This window comes from Cupressus sempervirens, chromosome 4 (assembly GCF_028749045.1).
Source record: "Cupressus sempervirens isolate cs-2001-9-10 chromosome 4, ASM2874904v1, whole genome shotgun sequence".
Lineage (NCBI taxonomy): Eukaryota > Viridiplantae > Streptophyta > Pinopsida > Cupressales > Cupressaceae > Cupressus > Cupressus sempervirens.
In genome coordinates this window covers 516,554,973-516,571,192 of record NC_143121.1, presented here as the reverse complement: position 1 = coordinate 516,571,192, position 16,220 = coordinate 516,554,973, and the positions used below count along the sequence as shown (strand labels likewise).

At 40.2% G+C, this 16,220-nt stretch overlaps 1 protein-coding gene across 3 annotated transcripts in view; it reads left to right on the top strand.

Annotated features, from left to right (window-relative positions):
• The window catches only part of DET1 (light-mediated development protein 1 / deetiolated1 (DET1)), a 261,899-nt gene that overhangs the window by 776 nt on the left and 244,903 nt on the right, over positions 1 to 16,220 (top strand). The gene's annotated exons all lie outside the window — the stretch shown is intronic.

Sequence of the window (16,220 nt, the reverse complement as noted above, 5' to 3'; positions counted from 1 at the left end):
AATTTGAATCATATATCCTTGAAAATAAATAATGCAGCTTGAGTGTGTGATGGAGCCTTCTTTCCCTTCTATATGCAGAAATAAACACTAGTAGAGTATTGCGATACTTTGGGCACTAACTTTTAAAACAAAATAAGCGAGGTACTACAGGCAGGAAAAGTGAGATCAGCTTGTTTTACATTGTTTTCTTTTGTTCGTTTCTCTCGACTCCCCATGTTTGAAATCAACAATTTGTAAGAAAAGCTACATGCGGATATGCCTTGGAAAATAATAAAGAGTTCAAATCTACATCAGCATATTGAGATAAGCAGAAGAAATAAGAACATAGAAAATAACAAGCACACAAAATAAACATAGGAGACCAAATTCATGTAGGAAACCCTTTCAGAAAAAAACCACCACCGAAAAGCCCAAGTGTCTCCTTTGTATTACAGTAACCAATGTTACATAGAAACCAGAATGTATTTCTGCGCAGACTCAAATTGCATTACAATGCAAACTGACTTTACACCACTTTGACACACTGCCCCTCTATTCCTGATGAATCTTGCAGGCATTTATAACTCTGCAATTCATTATGGAAGTTGGTATATCAACCGTCATATTACAGAACAGTCTACCAACTTCCATTAGCCCAACTCTTGGTCACAACAGAACTGTGGCATTGCAAACACTATTCCACAGGCATCACCGTTCACCGTCATGTCGGCATTGTACTGAAGGCACATACTTGTCATCTTTCTGGAACTCCCACTTTACTGGAGCGTACTTGAACTAGTACCCGCGCTAGTACCTGCACTTGGCATACCTCCTTAACCATACCATCTTCGTAGAGGTCAAAGCAATTATCTTTAATTGTTTTTAGAAGCATGTCCTATATTATCTCTTATTGTTGGAGAGAGAAAAAGGATATCTATGTCAGCTCGTAGTCCATTCTTTCTAGCATTTGCTAAGCATTGTAACTTTCAAAAATACGGCATGTTAAAGCTTGATTCATTACAATACAGTATTATTCGCAGATTTGTACTCAGCTTTTGTACCTTTAATCAATGAAAATACTATTTTTACTTTCTCAGGAGCTGTCTATTGTGTGAATTTCAGAAAATGGTTGATGCAATCCTATGATACTATATCTTTTATCTTAATTTTTTTGTCCCATTTTCATCACAGATATGCATACATATATGTATGTTTCAGGTCATGACTTGTATTTATCTAGTTGTACAAGAATTTAGTTTTGAGAATGCTGTGATCAAAACCTCTAGAAGACACTTTTGACTCCTCCCAAATGCTTGCTTGGATTTGAATCTTGTTATGAAAGTTTGATGCAACACATTAAAATCTTGAATTATGTTTTCTATAGTTTAGCTTATTGAATTGAGTAATCAATAGACAAGAATCATAAAACATCTCTTGTATCACCTCCTATTGTTACTTGCACCAGATCATAAAACTTCTCATGTATCATAATGCATATATATATCCGCTCACAAACCCAAATAGCGAATTTTTTTTTGCCCGAACCCATGGATGTGAATTTGAACCTAAATTCGTCCCCAAACTTGAACTGACAACTTAGCTTGTAATATACAGTCTCAGGCCTCAATGCAATATCTGCCACATATACATGAAGAAGCTCCCACTGCAAAGGTAATGCTCGTCTGATATGAATCCATTCAACAAGACATAGAAATGTAGCTACAAACTTGTAGCATCGAAACATCAACAATACATCAAACACGTACCATGTTCTTCTACGTACACCTTTAAATGCCAACAATGTCAGTTTGTTCCCAAAAATTCATCTCCCAATGTCAACAATCATAAATGTTTTAGGAAATAACCAATGCCTACGATCTCTCAAATGAATCCTTCCGAACTATTTGATACCATAGCTTAAGATCCATATTCATGAAAGATAAACATAATACACTTGAAAGCAATATTGGGCAATATCTCTCAAGCAGAAAACAGCTGAGCTGAATAGACCAAGAGAGAATACTCATCAAGATATCCAAGTCTTCAACCAAGACTCAACTAAGAACACTCAAGTCCATATCAAGTGAATGCTTCAAAGACTTCTTGCTGAAACCATCAGCTGTTCCAAAAAGGACATCTCTAATGACAAGAGAATACAACATTACCATCATCTCTAAGTATCCATGAGCACCTGTAATCGATCAATCCATGCCAACTTCAATTGCAAGATAGCAATATCCCAAAGCATCCAAAAAGTGATCAATATACTCAATACAAAAAAACCATAACAAGATCAAGGTTAGAGTTCCAACCATGGCCTCAGGAATGTAAACATGACAACATGATCTAAACCATCTCAACCAAAAAGATAACATGCTCCATTTGAACATACCATAACATGTCAAACGAAGAACCTAATCCACACATTTATTAAAGACCCTCTTGAGCCCCGAGGATGTCAACATCATCAGTCACATGAAGATTAACATCTCCAAATTGTAATTCAACACATGTGAAAAGATACTTATAGGGATTTGAGACGTCTTCCAACATCTGCAATACTAATGAAGATCATTCATTAATAAAAGAATTTACATCACTACCAACAACTCCCACTGAACTGTGGTGTTGAGTCAAACATATCATCTACATCTTGCCAACAACTCCCATTGTGCAATGATGTCGAGTCACACATGGCACTAGGCATCATGACAAACATCCACATGAAGTTTGAATTAATCGAATAGTCATCATTAGATGACCGATTAGCCAAAGCAACACTACTAGCATCTTCATCATCACTCTGAGAAGACTCTGAATCAGGAATTCTTTATTTTCTTCTTCTTGTCTTTGCAATCCTTTCTGAAATGACCAGTCTGCCCATAGTTCCAACACTTTACTTTGAACTTCTTATCAGAATATTCAACCTTCACGTCCTTTCTTTTGTCCTTCAATCTGTCCCTAATGTCGAGAGCCTCTTTAGCCACCTTAGAAGATTTTCTCCGCATCTCCTTTGACAGAAGTGCAATAATTACTTCATCCATTTTAAATTGGATTGTAGTACTTCTGATGGCCATTACAAGGTGATCCCATGAATTAGGCAAAGAACTCAGCAACAACATACAACGATCCTCTTCATCAATGGACACACCAACAAATGCTAGTTGTACGATCACCATATTGAACGTGTTAGTCATTCCTTCATCCATCTTAAGAGAATTCTTCTTTCTTAGGAAGGGCTTGTCTACCAAGAATTTTCCTTGATAAATATCTCCCAACTTCTTCCACAAAGAACATGCAGTTTTCTCTTCATGGACATTCAACATAACAAAATCAGCAATGCTCAACCTTATCATTTCTCCAGCCTTTTGATCCACCAGATTCTAATCATCTTGCTTCATGCTTGAAGGCTTGTTATTATTAAGATAATATCTTATACTTTCTATAATGGTCAACTACTTGTTTGTAGTCCGTCTTTCAGTCTAGATAGGAATGTTTCCTATCCTGTCTCTTTTGTCTTCAGTTCAGATAGGAATGTTTCCTATCTTGTCTTTAGTTTTGTTTCTAATTCCGTCTTCAGTCTATGTTGTTTCTAAAAAGAAACAACGTCCTTGTAATTCTTTATAAGGAACACATTTGTTCCTCTGTTAATCAATCAATCATCCAAAAATCCGTTATTCTTTCAATTCTTGAATCTTGTAACATGGTATCAGAGCCAATACTTCAAGTTTTTTCTAAAATTCTATAATTTCTTTTTTGAAATTATTTTTGCGATTTCTCAAAAACCTGTCTAGGGTTTCCCGTTTTTTGAAGAATTCGTGTGTTCACTATCGTTTTTTTTTGCTGTTGAAAATCGAAACACCAGAGGTTATCCTTTTTGCAGCTCGCGGGCTCCAAACTCGACCAGAATAGGGTTTGGCGTTTATTTTTTGGTGTATTACTGCTGCAAATCGCGATTTCTTCCAATTCGCGACCTGAAAATTGCGCTCGATTTCTTGTTGGAAAATCGCAATTTCTTTGCTCGCGTCTGGTGTTCAGCTATTCCACGATTTTTTTGCTCACGTTGCAGATGCAGGGGCTCATTGTTTGGTGAAAAATCGTGGCTTCCATGAACTTTTTCAAGGTCATGGATTTTGCCAAATACAGCATTTTGAGGGTGAAAAATCTCCTTTTCTGTCTTAGTTTCATTCTCTCCACTGTCAAAGCCCAAATGCCCATATTCTGATCAAAATCGGCCAGTATTTTGGACTGAAAATACCATTTCTTGCCATTTTGACCTCCATGGCTGCCGATTGAATTTTCCGCAGGAAACCCTAATTTTTGGGGTCGGAATTTTTTTCATTGTAGATTCTTGGTAGGTTTTTCAAGATCTCAAATGGGTCTTCATAAGATTTTTGTGGGTGCCTTGTTTTCTGTGCCTCGATTTTCGAGCCTACGGATTTGAAACCCGACTTCAAATTCTTTTTGGGTTTTGTATCAGTTCTTCTAGGTACTTGTCGATTTTTTCTGGGTTAGATAGGAATTTGTCTTGAAGTTTGTACTTGAATTCTTCAAAATGGCATCTTTGATTAATCTGATGTTGGAGGGCAGTTTACGATTCAATGGCTGCAATTATAACCACTGGAAGAAGCGCATGTTAACCATCTTAAAGTGCCGAAAATGCATGGTTGCCCAAGCAAGGCAAAATGCATCCCAGCCAACAACACAAGTTGTTGAGCTTCCTGATCAAGGCAAAGCTACATTTTTCGCCTTCTGAATTTGTTTCTGTTTTTTTGGGTTTGTTGATTTTCTCCTCAAAAATCATTTCATGTTGTTTGTAATACGCAAGGTTGCGTGAGATTGTGGGTTTTACCATTTTTTCCACAAAAACGAAGTTTTGCAATCTGTTTTGAGTCATAGCACTCTTCTGGCAAAGCTTCTTGGTTTCAGCATTTTGTAGATCCAGGGAGGATCTCAGTTATCACGGAATGTTCCGACATCCGTACATTGACCATTAAGAGAGGGTATTAAGATAATATCCTATACTTTCTATAATGATCAACTACTTGTCTGTAGTCCGTCTTTCAATCTAGATAGGAATGTTTCCTATCTTGTCTCTTTTGTCTTTAGTTCAGATAGGAATGTTTCCTATCCTGTCTTCAATTTTGTTTCTAATTCCGTCTTCAGTCTACGTCTTTGTAATTCTTTATAAGGAACACATTTGTTCCTCTGTTAATCAATCAATCATCCGAAAATCCGTTAATCTGCCAATTCTTGAATCTTGTAACAGTTACTAGACACAACGATCCACAAATCTCGGTCAACTAGCATATCTTCAACTTTAAGTTTCCATAACTCAAAGTTTGTGCCATTGAACTTTTCATTGTCTATTCTCGCTGAATTCACCATCTCAATTTCCAGATGAACACTTTGCAAACTCTCACTGGAACCTAATTGACACAAACGATCAACCCTACCTAACAAGGATAACAAGAAACTAGTCTGGCTCTGATACCACTAGTAAGGAAAGCTATATGCGGAAATGCCTTTCAAATGCCAATTTATAGGGGAAATAATAAAGAATTCAAATCTGCTTCAGTGTATTGAGATAAGTAGAAGAAACAATAACATAGAAAATAGCAAGCACACAAACTAAATACAGGAGACCAAATTTATGTGGGAAACCCTTTCAGAAAAATCCACCATCAAAAAGCTTGAGTGTCTTCTTTTTATTACAATAACCAATGTTACATACAAACAACAATATATTTTTGCACCGGCTCAAACTACATCACAATCAACCTGACTTTACACCACTTTGATACTTTGCCCCTCTATTCCTGATAAATCTTGCAGGCACTAATAACTCTGCAATTCATTACGATTTCGGTATATCAACTGTTACATTATAGAATGGTCTACCAACTTCCATTAACCCAATTGTCGGTCACAAGATAGCCGTGTGGCACTGCAAACAGTACTCCACAGGCACCGCCCTTCGTCATCATGTCGGCACCGTACTAAAGGCACATGCTTGTCATTGTATTGGAACTCCCACTTTACTGGAACTTACTTGAATTGGCACCTATACTAGAAACTCCATATACCTGGCAGCAGACTCAGCAAAATGTACTTGGCACTGGCACTGTACCATCCCTGCTGTACCATTTTATCGTACTGGCACTTGGCATACGTTCTCATCGTACTCATACTTGCCATCATCATCTGTACATTTCATAGTACATCATAAGCAAGCTTGAGTTATTATGTACACCCCTCCAAGTGGTTGATCATCATACGCTTGGTTCACGACTTTGACCAGGCAACTCTTGTACCTATACATGATTCATCGTACGGTGCAGCTACAGTACAGTAAGGTGCAGCTATCGTATGGCACGGTGCAACTACCATACGAGTCGCTCCAACACAATTTAAGTTCCTTGCTTGAGGCTGCAAATCTATTTATCCAAAGATTAGATTTAAAGAGGAGGTTATAAACTATCAGTTTTGGTGCCTTGTGTCCGAGGTTGAATGTTTTTGGTTTGGTGGACGTTATTAATTTTTTTTTTCATTCCTATTTTTTTAAATTTCCAAATTTATAACTAATATTTATATGCTTTAATTTTTTTCACCATCTTGTAATTTTCTCATTTATATACATGAGCTTCTCTTTTCTTCCTTCCACTTTTTTCCATTTCTTTCATCATTATGTTTTCACTTGTTATCCTTTCCATTTAAAAAAAATAAAATTTTTGTCTTGTTTTGTCTAATTGATTTTCTTTGTTTATTCTAGGGTTTTTGTTTTCTAAATATCCATCCACTTTTTCTTACTTATTGCTTTACTTGGTGATCTCTTGTTTCTATCTACCACTCACTTTTATCTTTCCTACGTACTTATTTTTCATCTTTAATCATAACCTCACCTTTAATCCTCCTCATGTTTTGTGAGGCTATCCACATCACCTGGAATCTTGAGCTCTACTTGACAATGACTAGAATTTGGAATCTTTACAATCCAATGCTGCCTAAGACACTCTAACGTAGATCACAAAATGTGAACCAAAATATTAATGTTAAAAAAATATGCTTAGTTTATATCAACTACATTTTAGATTTATTAATATGAACATCAAAAACTTAATGCTTCTAAACTCTACAAAATCTCTACCCATCGTACAAACATCTCTTTTAACAATGCTGGAGTTATAAAGCTTGATGATTTGAGTAAGCACAAACTCTGCATACGTAATGCTTTAGGAAAAGGGATAAATATTTATTCATCAAAAAATACCATAGGTCCACTGAAGAACAACCAATAATCAGCAAGAAAAAGTCCCAAGAGGAACCCATAGAGGAAACAATTACATATTCTTATCCTCCATAATTAATTTTTCCAGAATATCAGAATAATTTGGGGTCAAGAGTACTTTGTTGCCAACATATTGCCTATCTAAATTCTTAGAAGCCATTTTGCCAAACAATCTACCACTTTGTTCCACTCTCTAGGAATTTGACAAAAGGAAGCATACTCTAAAGAGTAGCACAGATTTAAAATTGTTATAACCACTGAGACTAATTTCTAATAAATACTGTCCAACCTTTGCTTATTCAACATATCCACTGCATATTACAATAATAGATAAGACGTCTATTATTAGTTAATGGTTATCTTGTAAATATCTTTAGCTTTAGTTTGCTTTCGTTTTTTGCTTTCTCTGGAATAGAATGTTTCTATTCTTTACGATCGTTTCCTAAGGAAACATCGTCTCTTCCTTGTTAGGAACCTGTGTGTTCCTTCTGTTTATTTTGTTAGAGTAGTGTTGTTGGACGCATATGCTTTGTAAGTCGTCCCGTGAGTATATTTTATTATCCCACATGCATAGGTAGTATTACTTTTCTAGATCGTACCCAGTATATAAGAATAGGTTGAGGCCCTTGATGGGCACGGACGAATTTATTGTATTGAGCTTGCTCAAAGGAGGTTACCCCCTCGAAGTGGCCTGCGATCAGTAGATTCATTCTGAGTTCTGCTATCACTTTGTATTCTGTTATTTCGAGCATTCTCACGATATTGCTATAAGGAGGTTCTTCTCATCTGGTATCAGAGCACTCTCTTGGGCTCGCTGGGTGGAAATTACATCAAATTTTTTTTTCTGTCGTGGCCTTCAGGTTCCTCTCACTTCTAATATCTCTTGTTATTGCAATAACTCTTTTTAGTTGTTCTGTCTGTGAGTGAATTTTTCTAAGTCGACTGTTAAAAAAAAAAAAAAAAAAAAAAAAAAAAAAAAGATAAAAAAGAGTAAAAATTTTTCTGTTTTTTAGTCGTAGCTTCCTTGTTTGCTTTCTGTTTTTGCTCATACTTCCACAGAACGTCTGCAATATCATTTCGCATACTTCCTTCCTTGGCGACCCAACCCCAAATTTTACATATCAAAGCCCTAAATCCCTCATTTATCTAATTTTAGGGTTTGCCCTATCTTTTTCACCTCTCATCCAATCGCCACCAAACTGAGCCACAAGATTCAATTCCTCATTTTGCTCCCTTATCCCTCTTGGACTGTTCGCCTCATTTCGCCTCCCTACCCTTGAAACCCTCATTTTTCTTTTTCCCTTGTCCCTAGATAGTCTCCCACCACCCGTCGAACACCCATTTCCTATATGAGTTTTACCCAAATCCAAGTTTGCCGTAACTAAAAAAGTTTTTGTTTCTCATCTTCTACCCATTCCAAAAAAAAAAAAAAAAAAACAAAAAAAAAAAAAAAAAAAAAAAACCTTGTTTTATGGTTGTTACGCGTACAGGAGCAAAAATCATGGAAGAGGAAATTGCATCCCTCAAAACCAAACTTTAAGATTTGGATGACAAAATTCTGGGTCTTAACTTTCAGCAGTCAGCCATGAGCCGAAACCATTCAGGAGATACTGGGTCCTCTTCTGGCAATTTCCGTGGACCAAAGCTTGATTTTCCACGCTTCGATGGTTCTGATCCGACTGGATGGATCTATAGGGCAGAGCAGTATTTCAGCTTGCATAATACTTTGGATAACCACAAAGTCCCCCTTGCATCTTTTCATTTGGAACATGAAGCTCTTCAATGGTTCCGTTGGTACATCAAGGCTAATGTAGGCCCAACGTGGAGAGAATTGTGCACCCTCATTTTGGAGCGCTTTGGCCCTAGTTCCTTTGATGATTTCACAGGAGCACTCACTAAACTGCGTCAAACAGGCACTGTCAGAGAATACCAGACAGAGTTTGAAAAATTAGCTAATCACACAGAGGGCTTGTCTGATGAATTCTTCCGTAGTTGTTTTGTCAGTGGTCTGAAGGATGCACTTCGCTCAGAAGTCAAAATGTTTCGACCTACTACAATGATGGAAGCCCTTGGGTTGGCTAAGTTAGCGGAAGACAAGATTAGTGCTCTACAACGCTCCAGATCTAATTTTGTTCCATTCAGAAATACAGGTTCTCACAACCCTCCAGTCATACCAGCTCCCAGAACTACTCCGATCAAGCACTTGTCTGAAACAGAGATGCGAGTCAGGCGAGACAAAGGGCTTTGTTATAATTGTGATGAGAAATGGTCTCGGGGCCATAGATGTGTTCAGCAAAAGCTCTATCTCTTGGATGTGGATTCTCCACCGGAACTGGAAGAATATGTAGATGCTCAGGAAACAGTGGATGATGAGGTTGAGCCTCACCAGCCTGAACCTCCTTCACCAGAAGCTCCACCAGAGATATCTGTCCATGCTTTGGCAGGAGTCACTACTCCACAAACCATGCGGGTCCAGGGTTTCTTCAAGAAGATCCCTCTTACTATACTCATTGATTCTGGTAGCACTCATAACTTCATTGATCCACGAATAGCCAAACAGGCTGATTGCTTTATCCATCCCTGCTCTAGCTTTGAAGTCATGATTGCCAATGGGGGCACTTTACCTTGTAAAGGGAAATGTCGCAATGTGCGTCTCTCTATTGGAGATTATAACATGCGCTCTGACATGTTTGCCTTACCCTTAGGTGGCTGTGATGTGGTTTTGGGTGCCCAATGGTTACGCACTCTTGGCCCCATTCTCTGGGATTTTGCTGAACTTTGGATGCAGTTTTCAGCCGAGGGGCACCAACACACTTTGAAAGGCTTACAACCAGGGTCTCTCAGCATCATCAGTTCACACCGCATGGAAAAACTTCTTAAGAAGAATTCACATGGTGTCATCGCTCAGCTCCATTCCATTCAGATGCAGCCATCAGCAGTCTCTAGCACTCCTGCCGATCTCCAACACATTTTGGACAAGTATTCTGGTATATTTGCTGAACTTGTGGGATTACCTCCTTCTCGTCCAGAGGACCACCGTATTCAGCTCCTTCCTGGCAGTGTTCCGCCCAACATCAGGCCCTACCGCTACCCATTTCATCAGAAGACCGAAATCGAGATACTTGTCCGTGACTTACTGAAGCAAGGTATTATTCGCCCTAGTACCAGTTCCTTTTCTTCTCCAGTTTTGCTTGTTCGCAAAAAAGATGGGTCATGGCGACTCTGCATTGATTTCCGAGCACTTAATCATCTCACTATAAAGGATAAGTTTCCCATTCCAGTTGTTGATGAACTTCTTGATGAACTTCATGGGGCTCATTTTTTCTCCAAGTTAGATCTTCGTTCTGGGTATCATCAAATTCGGGTTAATGAGGAGGATATACCTAAAACTGCCTTCCGCACACATGATGGTCACTATGAATTTTTAGTCATGCCCTTTGGCCTCACGAATGCTCCTTCAACATTTCAGGCAGTGATGAATAACATATTTCGACCATACCTCCGGAAATTCATTCTGGTCTTCTTTGATGATATCCTCATATATAGCAAAACTTGGGCTGAGCATCTCCATCATCTGGAGCTTGTCTTGCAACTTCTCTCTGATCATCAACTCTGTGCAAAACTATCTAAATGTGTGTTTGGCCAGGAGGAAGTGGAGTATCTCGGGCATATTGTTGCACACCATGGAGTGCGGGTGGATCCTACAAAAATAGATGCCATGAAAACTTGGCCGCATCCTAAAACTCTTAAGAGCCTTCGGGGTTTTTTGGGGTTGACTGGCTACTACCGCAAGTTTGTCAAAGATTACGGGAAAATTGCAGCACCATTGACAGCTCTGTTAAAAAAGGATGCCTTCTCCTGGACCCCTGTTGCTGAGACTGCATTTGAACAACTGAAACAGGCTATGTGCAGTACACCTGTTCTCGCGATGCCAGATTTTTCCAAACCCTTCACTATTGAGAGTGATGCTTGCGGCAATGGATTGGGTGCTGTTCTCCTGCAAGATGACCATCCTATTGCGTTCACTAGCAAAGCCCTCTCTGGTAAGAATCTAGCCCTCTCTACTTATGAAAAAGAAATGATGGCTATTTTGCATGCTGTACAGAAGTGGCGGCCATACCTCTTAGGGAGTCATTTTTGCATCAGAACCGATCACCAAAGTCTGAAATACTTCCTGGAACAACGGGTATCCTCTCCTACACAACAGAAATGGGTCAGCAAACTCATGGGGTATGATTATGAGATCACCTACAAGAAGGGTAAGGAGAATATTGTGGCAGATGCTCTTTCTCGCACATTTGATAATCAAGCTTCCCTTTCCGCTATTTCTATGCCCATTCCCAATTGGTTAGCGTCTGTTCAGCAGGGCTATGACAGTGACTCTTCTTTATCTCAAATCATTCACCAGCTAGCCAATAATCCTTCTGCTATACCACATTACTCTTGGGATGGTGCTTCTCTTCGCTACAAGGGTCGGCTAGTGCTTCCTCAGAACCCAGCTCTACATCAGGCTATTTTTTATGAACTCCATGCTTCTCCTTCAGCAGGGCACTCAGGCTTCCTCAAAACTTATGAGCGAGCAAGGAGAAACTTCTTTTGGAAAGGGATGAAACAGACGATTCAACAGATGGTGGCTGAATGTGATACTTGCCAACGCCACAAGGGTGAAACGACCCTCCTTCCTGGCTTGCTCGAACCATTGCCCATCCCTACACGGATTTGGACTGATATTTCTATGGATTTCATTGAAGGGCTTCCTAAATCCGGTGGCAAGACAGTGATCTTGGTTGTGGTTGATCGTCTCTCGAAATATAGTCATTTTTGTGCCCTCAGCCACCCCTATACTGCCTCCTCTGTTGCACAAATCTTCATGGACCAGATATTTCGTCTTCATGGACTCCCTTCTTCCATTGTCTCTGATCGTGATGCAACTTTTACCAGTCATTTTTGGACTGAACTGTTTCAGAAAACTGGCACCAAACTGAAGATGAGTTCGGGCTATCACCCACAAACTGATGGTCAAACTGAAATTGTCAATAAATGCTTGGAAACTTATCTTCGTTGCTTCACTTCCGAACAGCAACATCAGTGGGCCAAGTGGCTCCCTTTAGCTGAATGGTGGTACAATACCTCTTACCACACTGCCTCTAAAATGACTCCATATGAAGCAGTCTATGGTCAGGCACCTCCAGTGCTCCTTCCCTACACTCCCAACAGCTCACCAGTCCAGGCAGTTGACATAGTTCTCCGCCACAGGGATCAGATTCTTCGTACCTTACAGGATAATCTTCACATGGCCCGTAATCGGATGAAACAACAAGCAGATCAACACCGTTCTGAGCGCTCATTTCAAGTTGGGGATATGGTTTTTCTTCGTCTACAGCCATACAAACAATCCTCCCTAAAGCTGAAAGGGCGTCATAAGCTGGCCCCAAAATTTTATGGGCCTTATAAGGTTCTGCAGAAGATTGGTTCAGTTGCTTATAAACTGGAACTTCCTCCTTCTTCCCGCATTCATCCAGTCTTTCATGTTTCTTGTCTAAAGAAAGTTCTGGGTACCACTGTCAGAGCACAAACTACTCTCCCTGAAATGGATACGGAAGGATCCATTATCCTGGAGCCGGTGGCAATCATTGACCAGCGCACTCGCCAGCTTCGCTCTCGCTCCATCTCTGAGGTCTTGATTCAGTGGCATGGCATGCAACCAGAGGATGCTACCTGGGAACCCCTTCTTCAGATTCAACAACAATTTCCACACCTTAAGCTTTGAGGACAAAGCTTTTTTCTAAGGGAGAGGGGATGTTAGGAACCTGTGTGTTCCTTCTGTTTATTTTGTTAGAGTAGTGTTGTTGGACGCATATGCTTTGTAAGTCGTCCCGTGAGTATATTTTATTATCCCACATGCATAGGTAGTATTACTTTTCTAAATCGTACCCAGTATATAAGAATAGGTTGAGGCCCTTGATGGGCACAGACGAATTTATTGTATTGAGCTTGCTCAAAGGAGGTTACCCCCTCGAAGTGGCCTGCGATCAGTAGATTCATTCTGAGTTCTGCTATCACTTTGTATTCTGTTATTTCGAGCATTCTCACGATATTGCTATAAGGAGGTTCTTCTCATCCCTTTTGTATAAATTGACCTTTCGGTCTCTGTTATTAATAAGCAAGTATTTACCAATTACCTCGTAATATGGTATCAGAGCTAAATACTTAAATTTTTTTGGAAAAATTTATAATTTCTTCTTGAAATTATTTGTTTAAATTTTTCCAAAATTATTTCAGCTAATTTCTCCAAAACCCACCTAGGGTTTTTCTGCTTGGAGAAATTCCCGAATTACGGGTCTGCAAATCGCGTGGAAATCGTGGCCATTTTTTGAAGACTCGCGTTTTTGGGGTGAAAATCTGCATGTTTTTGTATCAAATCTTCATGCTCTTAGCCGTCTCAGTCTGTCATCGTGCTCTGGGAAGCAGATTCGACCATTTTTCATCAAGAAATCTGAAGTTTTTTCAAGCTTTTTTCAGCTAGGGCCGTTTTTTTTCGAAACCCTAATTTTTGGGGTCGAAATTTTTTTTTGTTTGCAGATTCTTGGTGGGTTTTTTTGAGAGCTCAACTGGGTTGTCCGTTTTTTTTTGGGTGCCTCGATTTTCGAGCCAGCGGATTCAGAAAATGACAGCAGATTCCTTCTGAGTTTTTCGAGCTCTCTTTTGGGTCATTCTCTGATTCTTCTGGGTCTTCCGGATTTTTGCCTCGAAGAACGTGCCTTCACAGATTTTCACAGTTTTTCATTGAAAAACGTGCCATGGCATCTCTGACAAATATTCTGCTCGAGCATAATTCCAAATTCAATGGTCGCAATTATGGAACCTGGAAGCAGCGCATCATCGTAATCTTCGAATATCGAAACACCGATCAACTTGTTCTGGGTGTTAAGCAGCGTCCGACTTCTTCGGGTCCTGATCAAGATACATGGGATCTGAACAATCGAGAGGCAGTAATGCTTCTCAAACTCTCCGTAGCTGATGACCAGCTTTCCCAGATTCCATTCGGCAAGACAGCGGCCGAAATCTGGACACATCTAAAAGGTCTTCATGAGACTTCCGACAAGAGCAGAGCCTTCTTTCTGAAAAACACTCTGTTTTCTATTGTCATGGATGAGCGCACCTCGCTCCAGGCACACCTGAATCGGATTCAGGAAATCCGTGATCAGTTACTTGCCATCGGTCGCAAGATGGAGGAAGAGGATATTGTGGTAATCACTCTTCGGAGTTTACCAAATTCCTATGAGCATTTTATCGAGACTCTCAACATCACATCTACTGGTGTTGATCTAAAGTTCACTGATCTCTGCACCCTGCTACTTCAGCAAGATCAGTGGAAACAACAGTTCGGTAGCAGCTCCAGTTCCACCTCCACTGAGCAAGCCTTTGCTGCGAAATCCTTTCAGAAGGATAAGGGCAAGTTTCAGCAACCATCTCAGCAGAAGTCTTCTGCTCCAGCATCCGATGGTACCAAAAAGAAGAACATTCAATGCAACTATTGCCACAAGTATGGTCACATGAAGGTTGCATGTTGGAAACGCTTAGCTGCCTAGTCTAAGCAATCAGGTTCGCAACTCAAAGCGAACAGTGCAGAGCACACTGAGCAGGCGGAATCTGCCTTTTACGCCTTCATGGCTAAAAGACCTGCAGATCATGTACAGTCATCTGCCTGGTACATTGATTCAGGTGCCTCTCGACATTTCACTCACCGCAGAGACTGGTTTACTGACTACCAGCCTTATTCAGATTCTGTTATCTTTGGTGGTGGAGAAGAGTACACGGTTGTTGGTAAAGGCAACATTCAAATTCAGTCTGTTCGGAGGAAGCTCATATTCCTTGATGTGTACTATGTTCCAGGGATGGAACTAAATCTACTCTCGGTCAGTCAGTTGCTGTGACATTCTCCACACTTGGCAGTCACCTTCAGTTCACATCAGTGCATCATCACTGATCGGGTGACTAAGTCTACTATTGCAGTTGGTCTTGAGGATCATGGTCTTTTCAGACTTACTGATTCTGGTGATTCTCAGGACTTAGCTATGGCTGCTCGGCGATCTTCCATCAGCACACTTTGGCATCAGCGATATGGGCACTTAAATGTGCATTATCTCTCACAACTTGCTCGGGATGAGCTTGTTCTTGGTTTGCCAGAGATTCAAACCCAACACCTTGGAGTTTGTGACGCATGTCAGGCTGGGAAGCAACATCGCACACCTTTCCCCAGTGGCGATTCTTGGCGAGCTTCTCAAGTGCTTCAGCTTGTTCATGCTGATATCTGCAGCCCTATGGCCACTCCTGTTCTTGGGTACAAGTATTTTCTGTTGTTTGTAGATGATTTCAGTAGAAAAATGTGGGTGTATTTCCTTAAAAAGAAATCCGATGCATTTATTGTATTTCAGAAGTTTAAACCGTTAGTTGAAAAAGAGTCTGGGAAATCTATTATTACTCTTAGATCAGACAATGGGGGGGAATTTTGTTCTAATGTTTTCTCCAGCTTCTTGGATACACATGGCATCCAATGCCAGTTCACCACACCCCACACGCCACAACAGAACAATGTAGTTGAACGTCGGAACAGGACAATCACCGAGATGGCTCGTTCCATGCTCGAACACAGACATGTTCCGAAGCGTTTTTGGGCAGAAGCAGTTAACACTGCAGTTTATATGTTGAACTGGTCACCCACAGTGGCGGTCAAAGGTAAAACTCCGAAAGAGGCCTGGTCAGGTCGCAAGCCCAGAATCAGTCACCTGAAGGTTTTCGGCTCTCTTGCTTTTGTTTGGATCCCTGATGCTTCACGCACCAAGTTGGATGCCAAGAGTCAGAAACTGATGCTTGCTGGATATAGCAGTCTTCACAAAGCCTACCGCCTTATTGATGTTGAGACATCTCGTCTCATATACAGCCGCGATGT